Genomic DNA, 14,706 nt, shown 5'->3' with positions numbered 1-14,706 from the left:
AAGAAAGAAAAGGAATATAATACATTGATCTAGTTAAGGATAATTAAATCAATCTATTCAAAGAATAATAGTACGTATTTACTTACAGAAAACTTTAGCCCTAAATTTAAGTGCATTCAAAATATGTTTATTTAAGTTTATATCTAGCATATATGAATATAAATAGAAAGTATATATAAATACATATATATTAATTTATATTCATATTTAAACCGTATTTGTATATAAAATGTATATATATAAACTTATTAAAAAAAAAATTATTAAAAAAAAAAAAAATTATAAAAAAAATAGGGTTTTGGGCGAAGGGCCGAAACCCACTGTGTGTGCACATAGTGGGCAGCGCTAATGCCAACACTGTGTGGACACATAGTGAGCAGCTCGTGGACCGCCACTTTGTGGGCACATAGTGGGCGGCACCTGCGCCGCCACTGTGTGAACACACAGTGGGCTGCCTGCAGACTGCCATTGTGTGGGCACATAGTGGGTGGTGCCTGCGCCACCACTATGTGCGCACATAGTGGTGGCCGGGTAAAACCCCCATGCCACTGCCTCTCCCACTTTTAAAAAAAAAAAAACTTTGGCCACTCCACCAGGGTATTCAAATTGGATCAGCCCCGCAATGCAAGAAACTAAAAGTAAAACCCTAGCTCAAGTAGGGCTAGGGTAACATAAGAAAAGAAGAGATTTTTAAGAAGGATATATAGGGTATTTTATAATTTACATTTTAAGTTAGGGTTTGCATGCATGATTTATAAATATGTAAAAAAAAAATGTTATAATATTGTAATATATATATTGCAATATATTTATAGAATTTGAAAATATGGATGAATAGGGCAAATGTTTAGACTAAATATTTTTTTATAAACTTATATATATGCTTTTGAAAATCAAATGGGCATATTTTAAAAGGATGTATAAATTTTAGATGTTTCTGGAGTTCAATCTTATGAAAGATTTGGATGAATTTGGTAAATTTAATTTTGGAGATCTAATTGGATTTTCATAAATAAATGGAGTTATTAAATAAAGTAATTAAATAATTAATATAAGAGGATAGTGTAGGGGCGTAAAGATTAATCCCTCTAAGTGGACTAAACCTTGTGAACCCTATTAACCCAAGAGGGAACTTTTATTAGGTAAATTAATCATCTTAATGATGATTGGCACTTTAATTGTAACGGCTCCATTTGATAATATTAACACAATTAAATAGGTTTTAGTATTGAATTAATAGAAGCCAATTTCCTTGTAAAATTAAGTATTAAGGAGGAACGTAATTACAGGATGGAGGAAAATTGATATGTAATAAATACTTAATATAGAACCAAGTAAATTAAGTTAATGTCTAGTTAAGAGAAATGGTTTAATTTATGTTCTAATATTCACAAACGAAATGATAAAGACTTTTCAATGAATTTAATATTCCCTTATAAATTTTATTCATCCCACTTGATAATAGGAACTATCGTAAATTGTTATGTTAATATTTAATATCAATTAATAATTTGTTAGAACCATAGGCTAAGTTGTCACAACTATTTAAGTGATGGTTGCATGTAAATAAGTGTCAAAAAAAATAAAAAATAAAAAATTATTGTCCGTGTTTTGCCCAAAAGTTTGGGCATGACATAATCATTTTCAGGAAGAAATGAATAAGAATATGTTGTTCTGATCTATTAATAGTACTTTGATAAGAGTTTGATATCACTCATCCAAGGTGGCCCACTTGGTGAGTGATCCTATGTTTATGATCATTGAAGTTAGTTTTTACTTAGTTGCAGTAGAAGTTCATGACTAGATTGTTCCTGCAGCTAGTGGAAATAGACCCGTTGACTGTTCCTGTAGCCAAGATAGAATGGTGTGATTTCTATTATTTTATTAGATCATTTCAGCATTGTTTTGTGAAACTTTCATGTATCCTTTTATGATTTCTATTCCTTCCTTTCCTTTCTGCATAATGTTAGTCACTGCAGTAATGCAGAATAATCATTTAAGGAGCTTAGAGCATATATATTGCAGACCCATTTCAAGTTTTGCATTCCTGGATTGACAACTAAATGAACACCAGCCATGAAAATAGTAAACTCTACCATATGAATGTCCAAATTTTGGATTGAGATTTCAATTAGAGGTATTATTATTGTCATTATAGTTGGGATAGATAGGTTCCACCTGTCTTTGAAGTCATCTTTAGCAGCAGGTCCATGATCAGTGCCATAGAGGCATTTAAAAATACTCCTAGAATTTTTATCTGCCACCACTTTAGGAATAACCCTTTTATCCCTAAAAATTCTATTGTTATGCTCTTTCCAGATATTCCAAATAATAATTGGCAAAGTGATTCTCCAAGTCTCCACAATTTTAGTATTAGAATTAGGGCATTGCCATTGCTGCTAGGAATCCCCAAGGGAGTTCAGGAAAACCCAGCTCAGGTTCCACCTACTCAAGATGATTTTCCAAATGTCCTGACTAAAAGTGCATTGATTGAGAATATGGCAAGCCATCTCTTATTCTCTACAACAAAGAGAACACCTGTTAGAAAAAATAAAACCTCTTTTATGAAGGTTGTCTAGGGTTAAAACCTTATTTTGGATGAAAATCCAAAAGAAGATATTAACCTTAGGAACTAACTTCTTGTTCCAAACTTTAGCCCAGATGGGAATTTCTTCCACCAGATCATTATGAATTGCCATAGCTGAGGAAATAGAATATTTCCCATCCAGGGTTTCCCTCCATATCAATCTATCATCTTTGTTGTCTTTAGGGATTTTAGCAGAGAGAGCTATCTGAAGGAACTTGAGCCCTAGGCACTGTTGGTTAAAGTCAATCCATTTCCCATTTCTCCAGTAATCTCTGACCAACTCACCAAACCTTCTTTTGAACCATTCTTTCCAATCTTTAAGGATTGGGATTTCCTCCAAAGGTTTATCCAGAATCCATCTATCTTCCCAAAATCTTATTCTCCTCCCGTCCCCAGGGTTCCAGGTTCTACTAGCAGCAACTCAACTTTTAGCAGATTGAACAACATTCCATATAGCTGATCCTTCAACAATGAAAGAATTATCAAGGAATTCTTCCTCAGAGGGTTGCTTGTAGAGATATTTGTTTTTCTAGATTGAGTTCCATTCTCTTTCCTCCCCTTTCAGTCTCCATATTTGTTTGGCTAATAAAGATTTATTCATAGAACCAATTTTCCTTAAGCCCAACCCACCTGAGGCCTTAGGGGAACAAATTTTATTCCAGGCAATAAGGGGTATTCTATTTTTGACTTCCACCCCCAACCAAAGGAACTTTTTTTGGATTCTTTCAATGGCTTCCACAAACTTTGAGGGAATTTTGAACATGTTGAGAGCATAAATAGGAAGATTTTGAAGAGTGGCTTTGTGTAGAGTAATTTTGCTTGCTTAACTAAGGACAACTGCTTTCCAACTAGAAAGTTTCAAGTTAAGTCTATCTATTAGCTTATTCTAGAAAGAATCCTCAGGCTTGAGGCATAGAGGAAGCCCCAAATAAGTAGAGGGAAGCTCAGAAATATTGCAGCCAAGAATCCTTCCAATCCTTAGTTGCCTTTGGACTGGGGTATTGATGAAGAATAGAGAACTTTTATCCCAGTTGATTTTTTGGCTAGAGGCAGATTGATAAGTGTTTAGAATATTATTCATGTTCTTAGCTTCCAGAATGGTGGCTTCCCCCATGGTAATAGAGTCATCAATGAATTGTTGATGAGAGAAAACTACATTGGAGGAAGAAGGTTTCAAACCCTTAAGCTTGCCATCTTCCACATTTTTAAGAATAAATCTACCCAGGCACTCAGCTAGAATAGTGAATAGGATAGCGGATATGGGGTCCCTGTGTCTAAGACATCTGGAGCTTTTGAAGAAACTGGATGAGGAACTATTGACAATAACAACAAAGGAGGAAGTTTCCATAAGTTGAGAACAGAGCTAAATAACTTTGACACCAAAACTAAATGCTTTTATGATCCTAAGGAGAAACTGCCAGTTTACTCTATCAAAAGCTTTAGCCATGTCTAACTTTAGGAAGAAGCCCTAGTTATTCGCCACTTTTAGGGAGCGGATATTTTCATGAATGGATATGATAGAGTCCAAAATCTATCTTCCAGGGACAAAGCCATTCTGTTGGATAGAGATAATCCTAGGAAGAATTTCCAGCAACTCGGAAATCAGAACCTTGGATAATATCTTGTAAATAGAGTTAGACAAGCTAATAGGTCTAAAATTGTTGAGAGAATTAGCTCTGGGGATCTTTGGGATAAGGACAATGAAGGTGGCATTCAGTTCCTTAAGGAGTCTTCTAGAGCCAAAGAATTATTTGACACCATTGTAGATGTCAGCCTCCACTATGTGCCAAAAATTTTGGAAGAAGAACATAGGGAAGCTGTCCGGTCTAGGGGATTTATCTCCCTGAAAGGAGAACACCGCCTTTTTGATTTATAGATTAGAGGGAATACGGGATAAAAGGTTGTTATCAGCTTCCATTAGGATTGAAGGAATAGCTTGCAAAAGGGTGTTTTGATTGCTGAAATCCAGGTTATCTACATCTCCCAACAGGGTGCTGAAATGCTCAAGAGCTTCCTTTCTGATATCACTATCCTCAGTTAGGATGCCTTTGTTGTAGGATAAAATGGCTATTCTATTGGCTGCCCTATGCTTGAGAGTAGTTAAGTGAAAGAACCAAGTGTTTTTATCTCCTTCCTTTAGGAACAAGGCTCTAGATCTTTGTCTCTAGAACATCTCTTCATTGGAAATGATGGTGTGGTATTTGGATAAAAGATCATTTTCAGCCATCCTAAGATCTTCAAACATCCTAACCTCTTGGATTCTATCCTGAACCTCCTTTATTTCTTCTTTGACTTGAATTTTTCTCTTGAAAATATCACCAAAAATCTCTTTGTTCCAGATTTTAATTTTAGCTTTTAGGATATTGAGCTTTTTGGCAATTCTAAAAAGAGTCGTACCCTCCACTTCAGAATTCCACCATTTAGTAATATGAGCTTCCAGAGAAGGATGGGAAAGCCAAGCTTTTTCAAATCTAAAAGGGAAGTTTCTCTTGGCCGAAAAAGAGTTGGCAGTAAAGGAGATGGGGTAATGGTCAGACCCAATTTTGATGACAGAAGCAAGGGAGCAACTATACTTAGAAAACCAATCAGGAGAAATTAAAGATCTATGAAGCTTAACTTGAATCAGATCAGCTCTGGTTCTTCTATTGGTCCAGGTGTAATTGATACCCTATAGATCCACATCAATGAGAGCTTGATCATTTATGAAATCCATAAGGTCTTGTTTCCCATCTAGTTGTAAAGGGATACCTCCCATATTCTCTTCCTCTTTGAGCGAAGTATTGAAATCTCCCATAATAATCCAGCTTTGATCAACAAACTTGAGTCTGTTGGCTGCCAGGCTATTCCAGTATTTAACTCTCCTAGTTTCGGTGTTGGGCGCGTAGACATTAGATAACACCCAAACAGAGTTGTCCTTAATATGCTCAAGTTGAATAGAGTTCCTATTAAAAGAAGAGATGATTTCCTTACCTATTATAGTTTTTTGGTTCCAAAAAATCATAGTTCCTCGAGAAGCTCCCTCCGAGTTGGATCCTATGACCCCATTTTCCTTGAAAATTCTAATCTTTTCAACTTTTTCCTTAGACATCTTGGTTTCCTGAACCAGGACCACATCCAGTTTGTGATGTCTTATGATGTCTCGTAACACATCTTGCTTATGAGGGGCATTCAACCCTCTGACATTCCAGGATATTATCTTCATACTTTAACTAGGGATAGGGCTGACTCAATGGAACACTGTGTTCCATCAACACTGTTCTTCTAGCTTTCCTGTTCCCTTTGATGTTTTAGGGATGGTATTCCCTGCTTTTTGTTCTGACTTCCAACATCTGCCTTTTTCTTGATCTTGCTTCTAGTTGAGATTCCTCCATTGAGTTCCTCCTTGTTCGTTTTTTCTTCTCTCGAACTGGGAATCTGGAGATTCCCATCCAGCATTTCCATGCGTTGAGGAGGGGTTTTACATAGAAGTGGCTTTGGACTTCCATTAGTTAAAAGCAGTAAGGGCTCAATGTCAGAAGGGTCTTGAGCTTCATTAAAGTCTTCCTTGACTGATTTTGAGAGTGATGTGGCTGGAATGATTTCTTCCTTCTCCTGACTAACAAATCCAGCCTCCTGGTCCAAGATAGTTTCTTCCTTCTCTTGACTGACAGATCCAACCTCTTGGTCCTCTAGATTATTTTTATTGTTCAACTCAATACCTTGCTCTGCTTCTTTAGAGCTCTCTGGTTGGTTGTTAGAGCCAACATAGTCTTGTTTATCATTACTGCTATTCCTAATCCTCCTGACTTCTTTTGCTAAATCTGTTACATCCTTATTTTGATTACATTCAATTGGTGGATCTCCTTTTATATTTACCATTTGCTAGATCTTTTTGTTCTTGATATTGCTATCAGTCTTTCTTTCTTGCTTTTCTTGAGTGGACATGATTTTACCCAATGCCCCGATTTTTTATAGTGGAAATAGGCAAACAGAAGAGATTTGTATTCAATAGCTTGTGACCATTTTCCAAGTTTAGATATTACTTCTATGGATTGAGGCATATCCATCATTTGATTAACATTTATGTAGATACGAGCAAAGACTAGCCTTGATTTAGTCGCCATCATCGAGTCAATCATTAGGAGTTCTCCAAAGGATTTCACAATACCCTTGAAAACTTCCTCATTCCAGTATTCTAGTGGGAGACCCAGGAGGTGCGTCCATACTGGCATAGAAAGAAAGGAGGACTCGTCAAGGGCAAGGTTCAGGGCCCATTTCTGAAGAGCCAGGGATGACTTACCAAACATCCAGGGGCCTTCGTAGAGAGCTTTATTCATGTCTTCTTCAGAGTTAAAACTGAAGGTAAAAAACCCTTTAGGTAGTGCTGCCACGTCCACTTGACCTTTTACGAGCCATTTTCTCCTTATGAAATTCCTAAGATTGTTGATGTTAGGCCTAAAACCAGAGAATCGTCCCACTAATGTCATAGATAGGCCAGCTATAGTCATGTCAACCACTTTGTCCAGAACAGAGATAGCAACCAGTCTAGAGGCTGGGTCTGAGATATTTGTAACTTTTGGAAGCCCATATTTAGCTAGCGGCTTCACTCCAAAGAGCGAAGACTATTTTTTACCTTTACCTCTATCGTGTTGGTCCCCGGGTTTTGAATCTTTATCCTCTCTTGGTTTTGCCTTTTCCTTGTCCTCTTCTGACCCTTGAGATGCCTGACCTCCTACCTATTTGCTAGTTCTGGTACTAGAAAAACTGCAATCTCCAGGAAATCTACCTTCCCCAGGAAATCCGCTATTTCCCAATTTGAAATTTGGGATTCCCGCTCCTTTTCGCTCCGCCATTCCTATGATAAACTTTTCCCAATTTCCCAATTTGAGTATTACATTTGAACTTGTTGAAGCCTACCTGACTATCAATTTTAAATGTTTCATTTAGTAGTTCACTTGTCATGATCATTGAATTTATCATAAGTGCACACTTGAAATGTGCATCTTGATCCTCCTCAAGGTCATAAACACAAAGAGACTCAAAACATTAACATAAGTGAGGTAGTATTCAACATTTGGAAGACTCGTCCATGCCACTATATGCTAGAGGCCTAATGTGTCGTATAAGGGTCTGAGTCAACATCCTAATGAACTCTAAGGTCTCCACCTCAATGCTCTCCTTCATAAAGGAAGGGATTCTAACATGCTCAAACATTGGTCTAGCTAAGGGTCTTGATGCCTATTTTTGGGCATGTTGGGTCCCCACTCTATCTTATGTACAAACCCCACCTCTACTCTAGAACTACTACATGGTTAAGTAAGTGAGGATCTCATTGAGAACAAATTTCCAATAGAATTTCTTTAAAAACTTATTTTAAAACATCATTATTATCTTATGTACAACCCCACATCTACTCAAGAACTACTACATGGTTAAGTAAGCAAGGATTCCATCGAGAACAAATTTACAGTAGAGTTCCTTAAAAATCTTTTTTCAGATATCATTGTTATTGCATGGAGGATAGTAAAAAATCACACGTGCACCACTCCCCACATCAATAAAATTAAATTTAGACTAACATAAACTAGACTTTACAACTATGATGCGATTGTGAGTTTAGAGAATCTCTGCGTGTTCTATCGTTTATAAAGAGCACAATGGATGTATTCCACAATGTTAGCATCGACATATATAAAAAAATGGACACTATGAAAATTGACGTTGGTGAATTAAAAACTCTCTATTCGCCCTTGGTTTTTGAAAGAGGCAATTTATTATTCTAAGGTGGGAAAAACTTTGACTCAGGCATGCATTTTGACTCTATTCGCAGTGGGTAGTATGCAAAAGCTATATAAACCATTCTGAGATGCTCAAAACCCCTGTGGGCTACTTTAATTCAGAGCATACAAAAAATGTGAAGGATTGGAAAGAGGTGTTTGACTTTGTGCCCTGGGACGAGCTTGAGTTGCCCATATCTGTTGATCCAAATGACCCCTCTACCAAGATCGTCAAAAACCATTGGTTTGATAGCCTTCCTGAGTTCAGGTATGTAAGTACGACTGCTTCTACTTTCTTCTTTCTTTTTTGGTTCGGTATTTATATTGTGTTAAAAAATGTCCAAAGAAGCTTGCCTGGCATATGCACAGGCTACAATGGAGGTTTTGTTTAAGGTGCTTGAATTAATATCACGGAGCCTTGGTTTACCTAACAAGAGCCTCAATGAGTTTTTCAAAGATGATATGAGTATTGCACAACTAAATAGTTACCCAGAATGCCTTAAGCTAGACCTAGTACTAGGTATAGGAAGACATGAGGACATTGGAGCCCTCACTCTTCTTTACCAAGATGAGGTCGGCGGATTGGAGGTGAAGTGCAAAGAAAATGGGCAGTGGGTTCCAGCTCCACCCATGCCCAACTCTTTCTTCCTCAATGTTGCCGACTGCATGTAGGTAGGCTTACATAATTCTTTCACTCACTTTGAGCATGTTTTTTCATTAAAACCTTGTAGACTCATTCCTTGAATGGCATGCCATTGCAGGTGTTGACAAATGATAAGTACGAGAGCGTGGAACATAGAGCTATGGTGAATGACACCCGAAGAATGCTCTCCATTCCACTTTTCTTAATTCCTTCCCACTATATGATGATAAAACCTCTGGATGAATTGGTGAGTGAAGAGAATCCTCCCAAATTCAAGGAATTCAACTAGGGGAAGTTTACCAGGCAAAGGATGCATGAAGGTCTTAAAAACATGGGAGTTGCAGATATACAAATCGACAATTTTAGAATCCGATTCATCATGGGAATCAAAACTATTTTAAACATAAAATAATTATTAGATAAAACCATGTGATAAAATAAAATCTTTCTATAAGTCATATGCTGTATAGAAAGAATGCAACTTCCTTGTGTAGTGATAATTGCAATGCTTTCTATGAGATTGGGATCATTTTTTTGAAATTATTTAGACAATAAAAAATAAATCATTATCTAATTTAGCCATCCAATAAATTTTATTTAGAGTCACTTTTCTTTTAATAAAACATCAAGATATGAGTTAAATACAATTTAAATTCTTATTAAAATGGGGTTGTCATTAAATTAAATATCTTGTGATAGATAGCATCAAATTTACACAATTAACAATTTACAATTGAATATCCAAATATTTTTTATTAGGTAAAATTGTTTTGGAGGGACTAGAAATAATGTGCACTAGAGAAAACAATTAGCAGAAATAGACAACTACAATCAAGTTAGTTGCACAAACTAGCATGCAATTATGACCAAGATGCATGAAAGAAAAGAAAACCCATAGATCTAGCCTAAATAATATTGTATCCAACCCTACTCAATCGCATACCCTTCACTGTAGTCTGAGATTGGGTGATTGATTTGTGAAGACCTTTCTTTTTCCTTTGTCCAACTATTATCATATTCTATACCTCAAATATAGAAGAAGTGTGGGGATTCCCCTTCGTTGGGCCTAATCTTTGACAACACAGTAGGAATATAATATTATATAGAAAAAACATTCTAAATAATGAGAAACCTCTTTAGGAGTAGGGAAAAAGCCATACATAGAGTAGATGTAAAAGCCTAAAAGGGGCAAGTTTTTATAATATCTCCCACTCTTGTAAAAAAATGACAAACATAATTATAATTTTTAAATTTGAAGTTCCTAAAATTGACATATAGATTCTAAATTATAAAGTGATATAAATTAATAAAACATTAAACTCTTAGCATGCTTTATATTTTCATTTTTTTATTTTTTAGAAAATAGTTGGATACATTTTTTATATATTAAAGATATTATTTAAATTACTAGTTTGTCTAAAAATAACTTTGATGAAACACAATAGAAACATATGATAAATTTTTTAAATTTTTTTATTACTTCACTTAATTAACTTGAATATCTAGGGCATGGAGAAAAAAAAAGTGCAAACTAAATAGCTGAAGACCTTCATTTTTCTGCAATCCACTCATTTTGTGGATGCATTCAAGCGAGACCCCTGCAACATGGAGAATGTGCTTGTCTCTAGAAGTAATAACAACTCTACTACTAGGGGCCAACCAATCCCCAACCAAAGCCTTTGATTGCTCCCTAGCATCCATGTCATTTAAAATGGAAAGAACCCATTTTCCCCCCAAATGATCTTTGATCAAATATACGCCCTTCTCAACATTGCAATTTTCCATCATAGTTGGTTAAATCTTTAAGAAATTTGTTTTAGCAACTTTTCTAGGCATGTGGAGTTTGCAGCAGTGGTGTGGACATTAAAGACAAACGAAGCAGCATCAAAATGAGTATAAACTTGGTTGAACATGGCCTTGGGAAGTGTGGTCTTGCCAATAGCACCAATATCGAGTATCCCAGATTTAACCAAACCTCCCTCTGAATAGAGTTCAAATTTAAGGATGAGATACTTAGCAATGCTTTCCATTCCCATAGGGTGCTTGGCTACTTCTAATGACACTCGGTCCAATGTCTTAATCACATCATTCACCACCATCTTTACTAGTTGTTCTTCAAAGCTAAACATGACAGATTAAATTAATATTCCCAAATGACCAATGCAAAAGAGAGACTGTTTTGACACCACAGATAAGTAGCAAACATTGAAAACATATTGGAAGAGAAAAGTTAGAAAAATAACAAAATATTATCTCTTATATATCCAAGACAATTGTATATATATATATTTATATATACAAATTAATGTTAAAAACTAGCATATTTATTTTTAGAAGAATATAAGTAAAGTGTGCTGAAAGATATATATGTGTTCATTATTTCTCTTTAAAATTATTATATTTTTATACTATAATTATATTAATTTGTTATTATCATATTATGATATTGTAATTATTATTAAAATATTATTATATTATTATATTATTATATTTTTTATTTTTCCTATTATAATATTAGATTGAGATAATTATGAAGTTAACTAATTGCATGATGGGGATAGACATAACTGATTGAACCTTAAACTCTGTGTAGGGGAAAAAGTGTCACTAAGCAAACATACCCTAATCTCACTTTCAATCACACACTTGTGGAATACGAAAGAGCCTAGAGGTATCACACAATTGGCTACTTCTTTTTGTGGAAGAGAGAGCCACGGGCTACCTATTAGGATTTCTATTCCTTTGTTACAAATGATAGATAGAATGATGCAAGTTCAACTATTAACCCTAAAGTGTAAGTATGAACTAGTAACTTTGAGCACAAGATTGTAGAATTGAGATTTAATGATGAACAATTGTAAGGATAAGAGGAGAAATGTAAATGTGTACCTTGAATGGATTTGATTCTGCAAGATCTGCTACTGAAGCCAGAAGCCTGAAACACTGAAGCTGCTACCTCTGAAACTGCCAAAATTCACTGAAATGGACAAGGACCAGGGTACCCAGCACCCCTATCCTGGCAGGACTAGGGCACCCCACGCCCCTGTCCTAGCTTTTTGGGTTGGAATTTGGTGTGAAGTTCTGTCTCGGTCTGCTTCCATCAGATCTACAATTTGCGGTGTCCTTCGAATTTGGAAATCTGCACTTATATCTGAAAAGGTATGGTGGGTAGCTATATAGGGTTTTGCCTTAGTCAAACCCCGGCTTTTGTGATTTCCACCTCCACGAATAGCCAAGTTGTATTGTAAAAGTAGTGTGTGTGTAGACCTTGTGTGTGTGCAAGATCCTAAAATGCAAGTAAGCAAACTAGAGCAACCTAGAAAGTAAACCCTAATTGCTTGTAAATGATAATGCAAATGCTCCAAATCAAGATGCAAAGTGATCTAAAGCATGAATACAAATGATATAATGAGGCTTATGCAAATTCATGAAAACAACATGAAACCATACCCAACCCCCAGGGAGGGGTACAAGCCAATCTTCAGTCGGTGATCCCTTATTGCTCTTCAATGCCTTCAAAGCCCTAAATGGATGAATGAAATTGATGAATGCTTGATGGATGGATGTTGAATGTTATTGAAGTCTTCAAAGATCTTCTCTTTCGCTGCATAGAACGTCCTTTTTAAACCAAAATTCCCCCCCCTTTCAAATGAAGAAAGAGAGCTCTTATATATGAAACCCTAGGTCTTAATTTCAACTTTTGGCCAACCTAGAGATTGAATCTCCTGCCAATTTCTTGGGGTTAAGCTTTATTTTATGATTGGATCGTGCACCTTAAATTTTGAGAAAAATGTCCGAGACCATGTGCGCTCCGGGCGCCATGGTCCCGACAACTTTTCACCAAATTTTCGGGGCCGTCGGATATGATGGTTTTAGAGAGAATCCCGAAGTTACAAGTGATTTTGAGATGTTTTGACCCTCGAAATCAAGCCCCCAAGTTCAAAATAGGACCTAATTAGGGTTTTTGATTAAATGATGTATTGGAAGAATAAAATGAAAGGGGCACACTTTAATGAAAAGGGCCCAACTTTATGATATGGGAGATGATAAAAATAGAACCTTAGACCTAATTAAGTGCTAAAGGGAAAATGCAATGCAAAATGCAAAATGTGCCAAGGCGGGTGCTAAACTAGGTGTGAAATTGTACCACCCTAGCAAGTGCGTACAATTTACGACACTACATTTAGCCCCCACTTTAATAGTCATATGAACACTACATGCATATGCAAGCTAAAGTACAAAAAAGTAAACATCATTTGAAAAAGGATATATCCATAAGTCTGTCGAACGAAGCCCCTAGCGGTATTTGCAGTACACAGTTAGGAACCGCACCCTACAAAACACACGTTAGATCACAAAATCACCTAATGCTTACTAAGGAAGGTGATGAAAATTTGAGAGTAACTATATGCCCCCCCCTGTTTCGGCTTGCTAATTTTAGTGAGTTGAAACAGGGTATCATGTTTACCACTTCGAATTGTTAAAGAATATTGATGACAAATGCTCACAAGAAGATTTGATATGAGATCAAAAACTAATGGAGAATCATTTGGTAAGAAAGAGGACTAAATCTCAATTCCAACACAACAAAGAGTGTGAGGATTTGGGAGTTCTCTAACACAAGATGAAGGATGTAAATGGAAACAAAATGCAAAGAGAAGAAAAGAAAGGAAAAAAGCATGAATACACACATTGGTGATCCATGAGAAGAATAGTGAGAGAAAAAACATGGACTTCTCGCCCCTAGATCTTGTCTAGGTGATCCATGGGAAAAAGGACATGGAAAACTAGCCCCTAGAGTCTATCTAGGTGATCCATGTAAGGGAGGAGAGTGAGAAAGTCTATCCTTATGCCGCTAGTTCCACTCAAGCTCGTGCATGTGTGTGTAAGGGAGGTTAGAAGCACCTCATAGGAGTCTATGCTCAAGTATGCTACAACCTATATATGTATAGTACAAAAGCCTGACATCTCACTCTAAAAGTCTGTGCTCTAGTTCCAAGAATGACCCATTTCTCAAAAAGTGTAATGTTTATGTCATAAGCAAAGTAGAACAAGGTTACCTACCTTCATCACAAAAGAAGATACCCCAAAAATGCAACAATGTCATAGATCCAAGCAAGAGAGTTTTGCACTCTTTAAGCAAGGATAAGATAGTTGAAAAGGGATATATTGTAGTATGTGTAAAGGAGATCCTTAGAGGAGAAGAGATCTTTGTACAAAAGACACCTATCCCCGAGAGGAATTGTCTTAGACAAATATAACATCTTCTAGAATAAGACAAAGAAGAGAATAAGAATGCAATACTTCCTTCTTTTGCGAGGTGAAAGTGATTCTTAATGAAGGATGATGCTCTTTTTAACCCAATTGGGAGAGTGAATTCATTATGGATGTATTTTACCAAGTGCAAAAGAGGTTGTAGTCAAGGACTTACACCTCTTGTAAGAGAGAATCCTTGAACAAACAACAACAACTGCATACAAGGAATAACATCAAGTAATAAAGTTCACACCATCCACGAAATAAGAAAAAGTGGATCCTTAGATAAAAATAAGAAAAGATCATTGCCTTCCAAGGATAAGGAAAATGAGAAGGACTTACACAATCTTTTAGGAAGAGATTTAGGCATAAGAAAAATGTACTACATACTCACATGAGTTCATGCAAGCAAGATATTAGTGTATGTAAAATGCTCCCCACAAGAAGTGGGTAGGATAAGAAAG

The 14,706-nt window shown here is 36.2% G+C and overlaps 1 pseudogene; it reads left to right on the top strand.

The window, feature by feature from the left end:
- Nucleotides 1-348: 348 nt before the first annotated feature.
- LOC131030303 (gibberellin 20 oxidase 3-like) lies at nt 349-9,398 on the top strand (annotated as a pseudogene).
- Nucleotides 9,399-14,706: the final 5,308 nt, after the last annotated feature.

Source organism: Cryptomeria japonica, chromosome 10 (genome assembly GCF_030272615.1).
Source record: "Cryptomeria japonica chromosome 10, Sugi_1.0, whole genome shotgun sequence".
NCBI lineage: Eukaryota > Viridiplantae > Streptophyta > Pinopsida > Cupressales > Cupressaceae > Cryptomeria > Cryptomeria japonica.
This window is presented reverse-complemented; position numbering and strand designations above follow the sequence as displayed.